Below are 14,835 nucleotides of genomic sequence, written 5' to 3'. Positions count from 1 at the left end.
TATGTGACAGGGTCTGTGTTGAATGTTTTACATGAATTACATTTTCAACCTATTCAAAATTTTAAAATCTGTTTTATTACATTTTTAAAACAGAAGACATCGAATTTGAGAGCTTAAAATCTTTTTTCAAATTATCTAGTATGAAGAGTTGGGATTTGAACCTATGTCTATATAAATCTAAACTCAGATTTTTAACCATTACACTCTTTTGCCACCAAAGCAACAGATCTGCACAAGATTTACACAGGCGTTTTAAACAAATCACCCTTTCTCATCCCCTCCTTGACTAAATTGAGATTAAAAAAAAAAAAAAAAAAAAAAAAAAAAACCACACAGCTTCATAGGCTATAACCACACAGTTATATACACAACCATATAGGCTGCCATGCTCAAAGAACCCCACTCTTGGGATCTAATTATTTGCAATTGTTAACCTTGAAATTCTTAATTTCATTTTTTACCTTATGTTTTATAAGTGAAATCTGATAGGCCAATGGAGGATATACTTAACGTAACTTATATTCCTGTTTTCTAACCTTTTTTTTTTTTTTTTTTTTTTTTTTTTTTTTTGAGATGGCTTCTTGATCACCCATTCTCCACCCTATGTTGCCTTGGACTCTACCTAGCTTCCCCTTGCAAGTTCCCCTACTTCCTCCCCATCTCCTATGTGGGTGTCTCAGTCACATTAATTGGGGAGAAAGCCTGTATTTCACGCCAGCTTTTGCTCTTGGCAGGGGCCTGAGTATGGGTACAAGAGAATCAAATTTAGGCGTATACCCTACTGCATCTCCGAAGAAAGCAAGGAGGCAGTCATCCTCAATCTTCCCTGACAATGTCATGGCTCCTTCAGCAGGAAACTTAGTAGAGGCTCTTGTCCACCATTCTTCCAGGTACCAAGTGTCTCTTGATGGAGAAGTTGCAATACCTTAGAGGTCACTCATCTGCTTTGGGTTGGAGTAGCAGTGTGGCAAGGGAAGATTTACTTCCCCAACCCCGACTGGAGACCTTCATTTTCATTTTACATTGGTCCCTCAAATTATGTAGGTAGCCCTGATAAAAATAAATGACAAAATACAGAAACGTTCCACAAGAAGCAGTGGGGTTTGGGGTATTTGGAGAAGAACAAGGCAAGGTGAAGCTACCTGAGCCTGGTGAGACCCAGGCTGGATAATGTGTGCCCAAGAGTTTGGAATCATGGGCTGTGGAATTAAAAATATTCTTGCTATAAATCCCAGCTTTGCCCTTATTAGTTGTGTGATACTGCATAAGTAACCATCTCTAAATTTCAGTTTACTCTTCTATAAACTTAGCATAATAATTATACTAACCTCATAAACTTGAGATAGGATAAAATAAGACAATGTGCGTGAAACAATTGTTTACCAGTGTCTGGGACAAAGTAAGCACTGGATAAATGTGGTTTTTGCTAGCTATTTTAATTTTGTTCTTCACTGAATGTCTCTGGGTCGGAGCGATGTTTGTTGCAATGATTTGACCCTATAGAGAAGAAAAGATTCTAAAATATATGCTCCTTCTTATCCCTCACCCCATACTTTAGGTCCTACTAAATCCATATAAACCTATTTTATTTTCTCATTCAATCAGATGTAAGAAAATTGTAGTTTCTTATATTAGCCATCTCAGAAAATAGATCATGTCTGAAATTAGAATTCTGGGTTTGTTTCACCTCTTTATACTCCCTGAAATGCCATAATTGAAGAATTATGGATAGAATTAGGGATAGAAATATTGAAGGAATAATTGTCTTCCATCCTCTACCCCAATAAAACCCAGATGAACATCCACATATTCTCCTCCCTTCTTGCTCTCCTCGCTCTCTCCTGGGATACCCATTCACATACACATGCTAATGTTCTTTGAAACATTTAAGATGCATTTCCAAGTGACAGAAAGTGCTACCATACAAAAGCATCATCTTTTTTTTTTTCTTCTCTGTTATTCTCCAACACATTAATTGGTTGATTTTCTGGATTAGGAAGGAGGGGAGCTATGCATTAAAAAAAGATTGATAGGATAGCACAATTGTTTGTGTTTCAAAACACAATTTTCTCAGAAATAAATATATAGGATATTGAGGAGTCTAGAAAGATCAAGGAGTACATTTCTTGCCTTAATTCATCTATGTAAAGATATAGTTTTCTGCATGAGAAATTACATTAACAGTTATTAACCAGTAAGTAATCCAGAGGAAATGTAGGAGGAAAATAAGGACACAACAAAATCTAATCCTATTAATAATTGGAGTTAAAACAATAGTGTCCCTCTTTGCATTTAAAAATTTAACAGACTTTTTTCTTAAAACTATTATAATGCTTTTTGGAGAGGGTAAGTTGAGGTAGATACCCTTATAAATTACTAGTGAAAACAGACTGTAAACCTTTCTGAATTATAACATAAATATATTTCCAGAGCCTCAAAACTGTTAGGGCCTCCAGTTACAATTATTCTAATCTAGGAGTGCTGTCTCAGAAAATTATAGGAAATCTGGACAAAGATCTATACACCAAAATGTATGTTTGTACCATTACTTATAATGGTAAATAATTGACCACAAGCTGAATTTCAAAATATAGGAGATAAATTATTTTTAGTTCTTCTCCTCTAATTTCCCCGCTAGCACTTCTACCCTTCCCCTTTCACTCAATGGATATTACTAGCTCTTCTGATTTGATGTTTTTTTCTGAGGGAGAAGAGGCAAATGGGAGGAAGATTCAACATTACTGGCATAGCCTGCATTTGCTTTTTTCTGAAAGGCATTTGTGGGCTATGGGAATATGACTACCATTGGGGATCTTACACCTTACTTCCTTCTGGGAGGCATTTAGTTACTGAAAGTCCACTTGACAAAGACTCTCTGTTGGAGATCCCATTACTTTTCCAGGCATTACATTTATTTCAATTCTTTTTTTTAAATGGGTATAGGAAGACTGTTATATACTCCATATTTGGTCCATAAGAAGTATATATTCTTTCCCCTTAAAATTCTAGATATCCTTAACTTCCCCAATAGAGTAACCTTTCCTTTTCCCACTTTCAGAGTAGCTACTGAGTCCAAATCTCACAATTTTAGGGTTTTCTAGGAAAGAATTTGGCATCAGTTGAGGTACTCCTGTAGACACTAGTGAACACAGATCCAGATGACCAAGTGGTCTTATGGAAATCGTCTCTCATTGGTCTTGAAGGGACATGGAAACACCCCCTCCTTGCTCCATGAAAAATGATTTATAGTCTTATTGCAAATTGTTTTTCCAAACAATTTTTTTCTCTCAGACTTAACCTTAATTCTCTTATCCTTGAATGGGTGCTAAGCTAAGGTTGAAAACAAAGATATGGTTTACCTCCTTTGTTAATTTCTACAATGATAGTGTAGCAATGCCTTTGGAATATTAGAGTAGGCGGCAGCAGTTATCTTTCAAGTTCTGCTCAAATTGAGGCTAAAATAGGCTTATTTTTGCATTCTGCTATATTGTGCAACATTAATGGAAGAGATATACAATAGTATGACAGAACACAGGAGATACATCAATTCAGACCTAGCATCAGGAACGACTTTCCCAAGGATGCAATCGCTAAACCGAAAACTAAAGTATAAGTACAAGTAAGCATGAGTGGAGCAAATAGGGAGACAGGAAAGGAACAGCATTAAAAGAGAATATAGGCTGGGTGCGGTGGCTCACACCTGTAATCCCAGCACTTTGGGAGACTGAGGCTGGCGGATCACGAGGTCAGGAGATCAAGACCACTCTGACTAACATGGTGAAACCCCGTCTCCTCTAAAAATACAAAAAATCAGCCAGGCATGGCAGCAGGTGCCTGTAGTCCCAGCTACTCGGGAAGCTGAGGCAGGAGAATGGTGTGAACCCAGGAGGTGGAGCGTGCAGTGAGCCGAGATTGCGCCACTGCACTCCAGCCTGGGAGACAGAGACTCCGTCTCAAAAAATAAATAAAATATATATAAATATATAAATAAATATATAAATATATATGGAAAGCAAAATGGTATAGCCACTTTGGAAAACAGTTGGTGATTTCTTACAAAGTTAACTATACACTTAGCATATAATCAAGTATTCTCACTTTAAGGTGAAATAACTTATGTTCACAGTAAAACCCTTATGCGGATATTTAGGGTGGCATTACTCATAATCACCCCAAACTGGAAACAATGGTTCCTTACCTGTGAATGGAAAAACTGTGGTACATCCATACAATGGCATACTACTCAGCAATAAACTGGAACACATTACTGATACAAACACTGACATGGATAAATCTCAGAAGTATTATGCTAAATAAATGTATCTGTATTCAAAAGGTTCCAGGCTGTTTGATTCTATGTATCTCTCTTTCTGGAATAAAGAAAACCATAGGAACAAAAAACTGATCATTGCTTTTCAGGGACTGCAGGTAGGGGGAGGGGCTGACTACAAAAGGTCATGAGGGAATTTTGGGGTGACGGAAATGTTCTATATATTGCTAATGTTTGTAGCCTTCCGTACTCATCAAAGCTATAAATTGTACATGGTAAAAGGTTAATTTTACTTTATGTAAATTATAACTTAAATGAAAAAGAGTTCCTTTGAGATACTGAAAAATAGTTACTACAGAAATTAAATGAGAAGCAAGGAGTGTTAAACAATGAAGCAGGAAAGATATATGGGTAAGGGGTCATTAGGTTTTTGTAAATCATGCTCAGAAACTGAAACTTTATCCTGAAGATAATGGTGAACAATGAATGGTTTAACTTGATTGCAAACTATTTAGAGGGATCACTCAGCCAGTAGAGTGAAAGCAAGAAGACTAATTGAGATGTTAGGAAGAAATGTAGTAAACTTGGTAGAATATATTGCTTTCCTGAATTAGAAAAGTGTGGTGGGAATTTATTCATTGTTTATTAATGTGCAAAATGTCTATTACATTACAGACACTGAGCTGGTTCCTTGAGATAAAATGGTCAACAAAAACCACACATATACTCAGCCCTCTCTGAGCTCACAATCTGCTGGTAAAGACAGTATTCATATAAGCAAATATATAATTTTATCTATGGTAAATTCTATGATAAAAATATATTATGAAAGTGTGTACTAACAGGACTGTGTTAGACATAGTTACTCACCTAAAATCTGTCTTCCCTGTCTTAATAACAGAATCTGTTATTGTTTAGGGCACCTATGTATTAGCTTTTAAATAACAGGATTTCCTAGCTTTCTTAGCAGTTAGGGCTGGTCATGCGACACAATTCTGCCCAGAAATATATAAGTGGAAGGATGTTGTATATTTCTAGGAAGATTTTGCCTTCCTGATTATAATCTCTCCTTGCTGCATCCTTTTCTTTTCCCATCTAGCACATGTGATAACAGTAGAATTGATGGAAACATAAATGTTTTTGTTGCTGTAGCACAATTTCAATTAATTTTAAAATTTAATACATGATGATAATTATTGATTGTTATTTTTATAAGACCTGTTTTCTTATCTCTCTACTGCCTCCCCTGCCTAATGGCGCAATAGAAATGTAGCCCAAAATTCCCTCGTGCATGGCATGGTTCACCCCATTAAATTTCAGCCTCTTACCTGCCACCCAAATATCAACCCTAGAAGACTTGGGTACATCATGTCCAGATCAGGGTAAAGTTAGTGTTTTGGAGTTGTTTTTCTTGGTTATTGGTGTTTTTTGTGTATAACAAAGCTAATCAATTGGCACTACCTTTCCCAAACACCATCTATACCCAGCTTCAGCAGGAGAGATCTTTTTAAAAAAAAAAAAAATAATAATGTCTACCATGTACACAGAAAGCAACAAATATATTTTATTAACATGATGGAAGCCTTCCCTTTGAAAATAATGAAGGTGAGAAGAGCTTTATAGATGTTGCTTGGTATACTCAACACAGAAACAGGATTTTGGAGCATGTGTTAGCCTAACTTACATAGTTGCTGGTCTCTGTAGATAGACGTAAGGACAGTGAAGCCTCTTCCAGGGACAAAGCCCTAGGGTGCTTTGTGGCCAGCATATGTGGCCCAGGTGGCATAGCCCTGTGGTACCTGTGCCACATGTGCCACCCTATTACTTTATAGCACAGGGCTATGCTACTGTGCTACCCTATCGCTCTGTCATAGCCTTTTATCTATATCCATCTCCAAAGAGGTGAGCTCTCAAGTCCTTTGAGTTCATTTGCCACCCTTGGAAGCCAGTTACTTCCTGCCCAAAGGAGGTGAAGAGAGGTCAGGAAGTGGAGCCTGAGTGAAAGCAGCCTTCTTTGCCAAGCAGTCAGGTTGTGAACTGAAAGGAGAACAAGCCAAGAGGTTAATTTTGTCTGGTCTTAAGTACAAATTACTTTATTTTAGTTTTGGGGGAAGTAAAATGAAGCAATTCAGAAAGAAGAAAGAATTCCGGAAAGAAATTCTATTCTTACCAACCCAGCAGGGATGTACATTTCAATTGCTGAGAGGAAACAATATTAGATGTAATACTAGAGGCTCATTGGAAGCGGAAACAGGAACCCTAATTTGAAGCGGGAGCCATTCATAAAATGACTCACAAACTTGCTCACAAGAATTAAACCAAGTTTATGAAGAGTAATTCTTGTTTGCATTTTTTTTTTCAGTTGAAGCAAGTAATGAATAGCAATGTGGCCCATTCCCAAGGTTACACATTCTTTTTGTGATTTTCAAGCATGATTATTATTAGAGTAGGAGACTGACAGACACATATGTTGAGTAGCCAAGGACTAACTGACAACATAAGGGGAAATATCAGAAAACCCTGACTCCCAGTCACACACTGGATTAATAAGAGAAGAGAGCAGTTAATGGTGTTTCATACTTTAGGTAAATCTGAGGCCCAGATTCCTCCCAGGAAGAACATTAGGCAGCAGTTGAGCCAGTGACAAGCCTTTCATAAGCCAGCATGGCTGCCTCAAGGGATCAGCATGATGAAAGCAGGCGATTAACAGAAATCATGTTTTCACTGTGGGGCTTTTACACATTTCCTGCCGGACAGCTCTAGAGTCAGATGGCACCCTTTACCAAATTAATTGATCAGATTAGTACCAATGCCATGCTGTGTTTTGTATCCTCCTCCACATTCATGTATCTCACCTCTATCTGGGACGGAAACAGCTTTGCAGGCAGTAGATGCCAGCAGAGCTTCCGCAACTCAAAACCAAAAGAGTAATATCTTCTTCTGACTCATTTCTCAAGACTCCTTACTCTTACCCACTTTGTATCACATTATGAGGCAAGCAAGCTGCTTTGCCTCAGACTTGCTATGCATTCCGAACTTCCTCCCCAAGAGGGAAAACACAGTGTAATGTAAAGTCATGAGTCCGAATGAATTTTCTATTCTCCCCACAGATTGCTGTTGTCTTGCCTTACTACCAAGGGGAATGAAGCAATGGCACTTGTTTCTTAAAGCTTCCCTATTGCAGTTGGGACTCTACTTTCAGAGACAGAATTGGACATTTACTTCCCTGGGAAATCTAATTCCAGTGTCAAGGCTTTCTCAGCTGAAAGATGGGTCAGATGTTAAGTCTGTCCCTCAGATGGGGGGAACTTAACCTCGCCTGACCCATAGTATTCAATTACTACTTACTTAAAACCATGATTTTACTACTGATTGGAAAAAGAACAGGAAAAGAAAGCAGCTAATATTAGTTGAGCCCTAACCATGTACACGCCCACTGCAGCTAGAAAACAGGATAGTTGCAGTATGCAGAGATCACATAAGCAGAAATAAACAGGCATGCTATCTATTTCTGCTTACACGATCGCTGCATACTGTCTTCCTCTTTCATCCTATCCATTCTTCCTCCATTGATTTTTATGCCTTTTGCAGTAGGGCAGTTTGGTCATGGGCCAGTTTGTGTCACTATTTTCCTATATATCACTTTCTCCCCTGGCTCATTTCACACTTGGTGTATTTTCAAAGGTCTGACTTTTCTTTTAGACTGTCTCTCATGATCCAGAGCCTCATTCAGTTCAATCCAATTTAATTCAGTTCAGTTTGGTTAAAAGAAAAACAAATCATGTGTTTTCTACAACATGATACAGAGATGATTAAGGCAAAAATCCTGCCTCAACTTTTTTACAACCTTTCCTTGTTCTATCTCAGGTCATGCAGTTGATAATCTCCCTTTATAATTGGAATTTTAGCTGTCTTTATCATGACACCTTCTTTCTTTTCACATGCCTAAGCAAGTCAGAAATCTGAAGACAGTTAGCTGACCCTAAAGGTGGAAGAATGGCTGTCTCTGAGGCATCATTCATTATGTGCAAACTGCACAAGCACTTTTTCAAAAGAATGGTTAATCTTCCACTGCATCAAGAATTTAATAAAACTCTGTGAGTTGGGTATTTTTCAAGGTAATAATGAATATAACATTCACTGGCCTTGCTTCTTAAGAGCAGAGTACATTTTAGTTTCCTTTTTCTAGTGTCTGTCTACATGAAGCTAACTCAGAAACCTCCATCATGACCAATGTATTCTTTTATCTTCTAAATTTCCACCCTTTAGTTAACAACATCATTACTCCAACTTCATTTAGGAGCATAAACACTTCCCTTTGTTTGAATTAGGTTAAATCAACCTAGATACCACAGCCATAAGATAATTGAGTCTAATAAAGCAGGTAGGTATACATTCTGCCCAGTTGCCATTGTTTTCCATTGAGTAGCATGTTTATTTGAGTCTGATGTAATACCCTGACCATGCAAGGTAAAGTGCAGACTTCAAAAAAGCCCATTAGGCTAAGACTCAGTTATGTCCAGAACTGATTTGACAATGAAAACAACAGACAGATCAGAAAGAAGGGAAACTGAGATGCCAGAAATGAAACTCAACTCTTTGGTAGTAGGGCCATATTTTGTTTCTTGTGCTGTAATAAGACATTATGGAAAATTACTAAGCTTCCCATGACCCTGATGTTAAAAAAAACATTTTAAATCTCGTGAATCCTTCAAGTGCTGCCTCCAATGCAGAAACAGCTTCTTTGTCCATATAGAGTGATTTGTCAATTGTAATATATTTTCAAAAAACCAACTATGGACTTTCTGTGTCTTCTTTATTGTGCATTTATTTTCTATTTTATTAATTTACGCTGTTTCCTTAATTTAATTTTTTGGGGTTTAATTTGCAGTTTTTCTAAGTTATCAAGCTATTTGCCTAGATCATTGATTTTCAGCTTTTTAAATTAATAGTACATAGTTTCTTCTAAGCCTAGCTATAGCTGACTGGTGACTCAAAAAGACAGTAATAGTGGAAATAATAATGGAAATAAATAATGCAAAATCATAGTAATAAATGGAAATAATGCTGCCAGAGCAGCAATGTCTGATACAAGATACCTTGACCTAAGCTTTATGGTTTAGAAAGTAGCCAACTGTCATCATTCTTTCAGTGTTGAATGGGGATGGGGGGTGCTGATTAGTGCATTCTAGTCTGTACTGACATTTTTGACTTCTTACCCTGATTATAGGGAAAAGGCCACTGTTTAAGCAATACTCATACTTTCTGTCCTTCACCACCTCTTGTTCCTAGGATTAGGTATAAGGAGGACTTTGTTCCTCTCAGTAAGAGCTGAACTATGTAAGGTCCTAGGTGTATTTTCCATTTGGATTCTTCAGCCACTATTAGCTCCCACCCATTTTTATGCAAAGTCTCTTAATTTTCCAAATTGTAGCCCTGCCCATTTAACCCTTAAGCATCATATTTTGATCATGAATTAATCTTCCATTGCTTCAAAGAGTGCAGAACTGTATACATGGCTATAGTATGCATCTAGAATACACAAGTTAGAGTAGGATATACATTTTAGAAACCAATACCAATAAGAAAACACAAAATCTGTCCTTCTACACCTTCAAACTGTACCCCCATGGAAAGCAATTACTACATTTCCTGGCCCCAATACTTAAATTCTTTTCCTTGACTAAAACAAAATGAAATGAAAACCTATGAAGAGGAAAATAGTTTTTCTTACAATGTCTCCAGAAGACCCAGCTACTCAAATATTTTTAGCCAACAGGAATTCCATGTACCCCATTTACCTATCAACAGATCCAGAAATTATTCAAGTAATAAGCTGAAATTACTGATATTTGCAAAGTTAGGGGCAACTGCAACTTCTGGGCAATGAAAATGTAGGAGGACATTTTTAGAAGTTATCTGGGAAATATTTTATTTTCCAACATAGTTTTTTTGGGAAAACAAAAATCTTTTAAAACTTTTTCTAACTTTCTAGCCCAGGTTCCTCCTTTTTCCTCAATTTCTGCCTTTGTCCTGGAGCTGGGGCAGCCATCTTCTGAGTGTTGTACAATAAGTTAAGAGTGAAAAGTCAACCCACATAGGATGACAGTGAGCCTTGATGAAACTGTTGAACAGCTGAGTCAATGCCAGCAGCCACCTACCTCCAGTTTTCTTATTATGTGAAATCAATAAACCCCCAGTTGTTTAAGTAGGATATTCCATTACCTTTGGCTAAAATGGATTTCTAACAGATAAACAACTTTACCACCATCCACACTAAGTAGAACTTTATTTTCCTGAGTCCCAGAGCCTTGGAACCTACCCTCTGGTTAAACTGGCAAACTATTTTATACACAAAGCATTCATGGTTAATGGTGATTTAATGAGTTACATTATACCAGGAGGCATTTATGTTTTAAAAGTTGGCTTCAGATGCTTAAATAAAAAAGTATGATAATAAGGGAACAGTTGATGTTTTTGGACCAAAGAGTAAACTCCTTTACCTCTCAAAACACGCCTTTGCTGATCTGATCTGTTTGAAGTCAGCTTAGATAAGAGGAAGTTGACTGTGGGATTTATGAAATTGAACCTCACTACAATATGGTCAACAGGTGGAATCATGTGTCAAAAATGACCAAAGACTAAAGGAAAAGTGTTTGTGAAATTTCCTCAGCTGTTGGTAAACTTCTCTGAATTATAAACAAAAGACAGTCTCCATGCTGAACAACCAGTAGAGATTGAAGAAGGCAACCCTTTATTCTTTCAAGAGAAGAGGAAAATTCAGATAATCAGTGTCTAAGAATTTTCCATGGGCATCTCAAACTCATTGTTTTCAAAACATAATTTAAAATTATTTTACTGAAATAGTTTTATCCTCATCTTCTCTGATAGGCTCCCTGCTGCTTTTGATAATTTCACCCATTCACATTTAATTATGTTATCAAATCTAATGAATTTGTCCTCTTAAATTAGTTGATTGGAATTTATCATCTTTTCACTCTAATTGTTCTACTTAAGGCCGTTTTATTTCTTGTGTGATCATTTGCAAAAGCCCCCATCTTTCGTTGCCTTAGAGCTCACTGTCTTTCATGCTGTATTTATGGTGTTATCTCTAAAATTCAAACCCAGTTATGTCACTCCCATGAAAAAAAATCTTCTATAGTCCCCCAAATGTCCCTTACAATCTAGACTTCATTTGCTTCTCTGATAATGTTTCCTATCATTTCATTTACATACCACATGCCCCAGCCATACCCAAATCCTGGTGGTTATTCATCCATGCCACACTGTTTTAAGCTTTGTATCACTTAAAATATATTGTTTTGCCGAGAACCTCTTTCTTTCACTCCTAATTCCCTTTCAGTTTACAAGAGGATGACATGAAGTCATGGAAGAATGGGAGAGTGGCATAATTGGAGACTGCTCAGATGTTCCTTTTTTTCTTTTTTTTTTTTTTTTTTTTTTGAGACAAGAGTCTTGCTCTGTCGCGAGGCTGGAGTGCCATTGGAGTGCAATGGCATGATCTCAGCTCACTGCAATCTCTGCCTTTCAGGTCAAGTGATTCCCCTGCCTCAGTCTCCCGAATAGCTGGGACTACAGGCATGTACCACCATGGCCAGCTAACTATTTTGTATTTCAGTAGAGACGGGGTTTCTCCATGTTGGCCAGGCTGGTCTCAATCTCCCGACCTTGTGATCCACCCACCTTGGCCTCCCAAAATGCTGGGATTACAGGTGTGAACCACCGCGCCTGGCCCAGATGTTATTTGTTTAGAGAAGTCTTCCTTTTGCTCACAGTTTAAGAGGGTCTTATACTACCCGATATTTGTTGACATCAATAGCCTACTGTAGTATAAAATGATATAATTATCACTTTCCTAGTAGACAAGTAGTTCTCAAGCCTAGCTTTACAATCTAGGGAGTTCTTAGAAAATGCTGATCCTTGCTCTCTATTTTGGACCACTTGCTATGGCTATGTCTTGTTATAGAACAAACGTCAGATATTTGGAGAGCCAATTTTTTACTTCCTGTTTTTTCGACATACATAGATTGCTGCTAGTTGGCGATCTGACTCAACTAGTCTATGCACAGTTCTTAATTCATTTTGCCAACTATGAATTCAGAGTCAACATTTAATATCTGTAGCTACCTTCTCCAAGCTTGGAAACTCTATGCAGTTCTGGGAAAAAGAATAACTGGCTGGGCACGGTGGCTCACGCCTGTAATCCCAGCACTTTGGGAGGCCAAGGCAGGTGGATCACAAGGTCAGGAGATCAAGAAGTTGGCCAACATGGTGAAACCCTGTTTCTACTAAACATACAAAAATTAGCTGGGTGTGGTGGCACGTGCCGGTAGTCACAGCTACTCGGAGGGCTGACACATGAGAATCGCTTGAACCCAGGAGGCAGAGGTTGTAGTGAGTTGAGATTGTGCCACTGCACTCAAGCCTGGGCAACAAGAGTAAAAATCCATCTAAAAAAAAAAATAAATAAATAAATAAATAAATAAATAAATAAATAAATAACTTCCACCTCTATAATGCTTTTGTGGTGTTGAGCTGCAACTTCCTCCATGCTGGTTTGTTTTTCAATGAAATACAAATTGTTTTTAGTCTCACAGAAATTATTCAAATTCTCAAATTCTGCTTTATGTTAGCTTATCCCTTCCTCTTATTGTTAGAGCTTCTATGTATTTCTTCTCTTCTGAGTATTTTAACTGTGGTTCCAATGGGATGTGGGAGGGAAGGAAGGAAGCATATTTACAGAGGCTGTCATTTTGCCTTCAATGGCCACTTTAGGTATCTTACTATTTTAACATTTTGTAGTACTAGAGTTAGTCATTATATCAGTTAGGCATGTGTTAAGCTTCAAGTAATAAAAAGTATTAATTGATGGGTGAAATAAAGGTATAATTTTGGATATAGGAAATTTGAAAGTAAGCAATCCTAGATGTCACACATTTCCCCTTGTGTCATAAAAGGCCTATCCTCAAGACATTATCTAATTTTATAAGATGCATTTACCCTTCAAGAGTCACATCCATATTCTGGACTAGAAGGAAAAGAAAAACAGAATAAAGGACACACAGCTATATCTCTGTCCCTTTTATCAGAAAAGTGATAGCTTGCCTGGAAGCCGTTTCATCATATTTACTTCAGCATTACCTCAGCATAAAGGGATACTGTAAAATTGACTATTGGACTTTCCAGCCTCTGAGTACAGAAAAGCAAAGGAGAAGGTCGTAACAAATTAGTATTTGGTGCACCAGCTTATGAGTCTAATACAACTACTGACTGTTTCTTAGATTATAAGCAGTTAAAACAAAATGAAATGCTATAAAATATAATCATGTTTATGTCTAGTTGAGAGAGAAGCTGGGAATTGATTCACTGGTTTGGAGGAAGGAGAGGTTCATAGAGAAAAAGTCGAGTTGTAGTAGTGAGCCAGAAAGCAGTTAGATGAGTAAAAAGTGGAGCACAAGCAGCTCATCCCAGAATTTAAAGCCTTCCCATGTTTTAACTTTGATAGTGGTAATGCAGGGTCCACATACATGCACATGTAATTACTCCTGAATTTGTCTGTATCATTTTAAATTATATTTAACTTAGAAGCTTTCCTTCAAGGAACTAAAAGTCCGAAGCTTCTACTTTTTAGATTTTTGAAAAAACTTAGTTGTTAGTTATACCCCTTTAGTACTATCAAAGACCTTGTTTTCAACAGAGACTACCAAAAAGATAACTTAATGATGGCTTAAATTCACATTGTAAAAAGAAAGCAATGGTTTTCCCTTCTATATGTCATAGAAAGACTCATTTCTCATTTCTGCATGGACTTCTGCAGTTTCCTCAATGTAAACCCTAAATACAAACTAGAAAAGCTGAAACTGGTCATCACAACCTTAAGAGGTGTCCTGGAGTTCCCTCTCATTACACTGTTATAGTAAACACACTGTCAGTAGTGACAATAGAGTGGCAAAATACTCATGACATGATTGTGTTTCACTTACGAATGGTCAACTAAAGTGGGAACTCAGCATAGAAAGTATGAAGTTGTTATTCACATAAAGACAAAACTGGGACATGTCCTGAGGGCAAAGGCATAAACCTTCAACTCATAAAAGTATGTTGCTGCTGAAGGTTCTGATCCAACATGTCTCTGGAACTTGAACAGTTACATTTTTGTCCCACTCACCGAATATCATCTAGTCAACAGTTTTAATCTCAATAGGGCTCTCTCACTGAAGTCCCTTTTCCCTGCCAGTCAATCTCCAGTTTCCATCTAACTTCTTTATCAACATCTCTACCATATCAAATCTATTCCTCCACACCAAAAGTCCCATTGACTCACAGTTGTATATTAGGAAATGTCTTTGAAACTTTGGCCAAAACCATTAGCAACAAATAAACTGGTCAACCCTCAAGGTAATTACATTCGATTTCTAGAGGGATTAGCTTGTTTCAAAATTGAGTTAGATTTCCCTAGTCCATGAAAAGATCTACAGGCTCCTTTTATTGCATTTAAGGAAAAGTCAAAACAAATGACAAAACAAATATTTTGAATTTTCAAA

This window comes from Macaca thibetana, chromosome 14, assembly GCF_024542745.1.
Source record: "Macaca thibetana thibetana isolate TM-01 chromosome 14, ASM2454274v1, whole genome shotgun sequence".
NCBI classification, from domain to species: Eukaryota; Metazoa; Chordata; class Mammalia; order Primates; family Cercopithecidae; genus Macaca; species Macaca thibetana.
The sequence above is the reverse complement of the archived record's forward strand: the minus strand, read 5'-3'. Positions refer to the sequence as shown.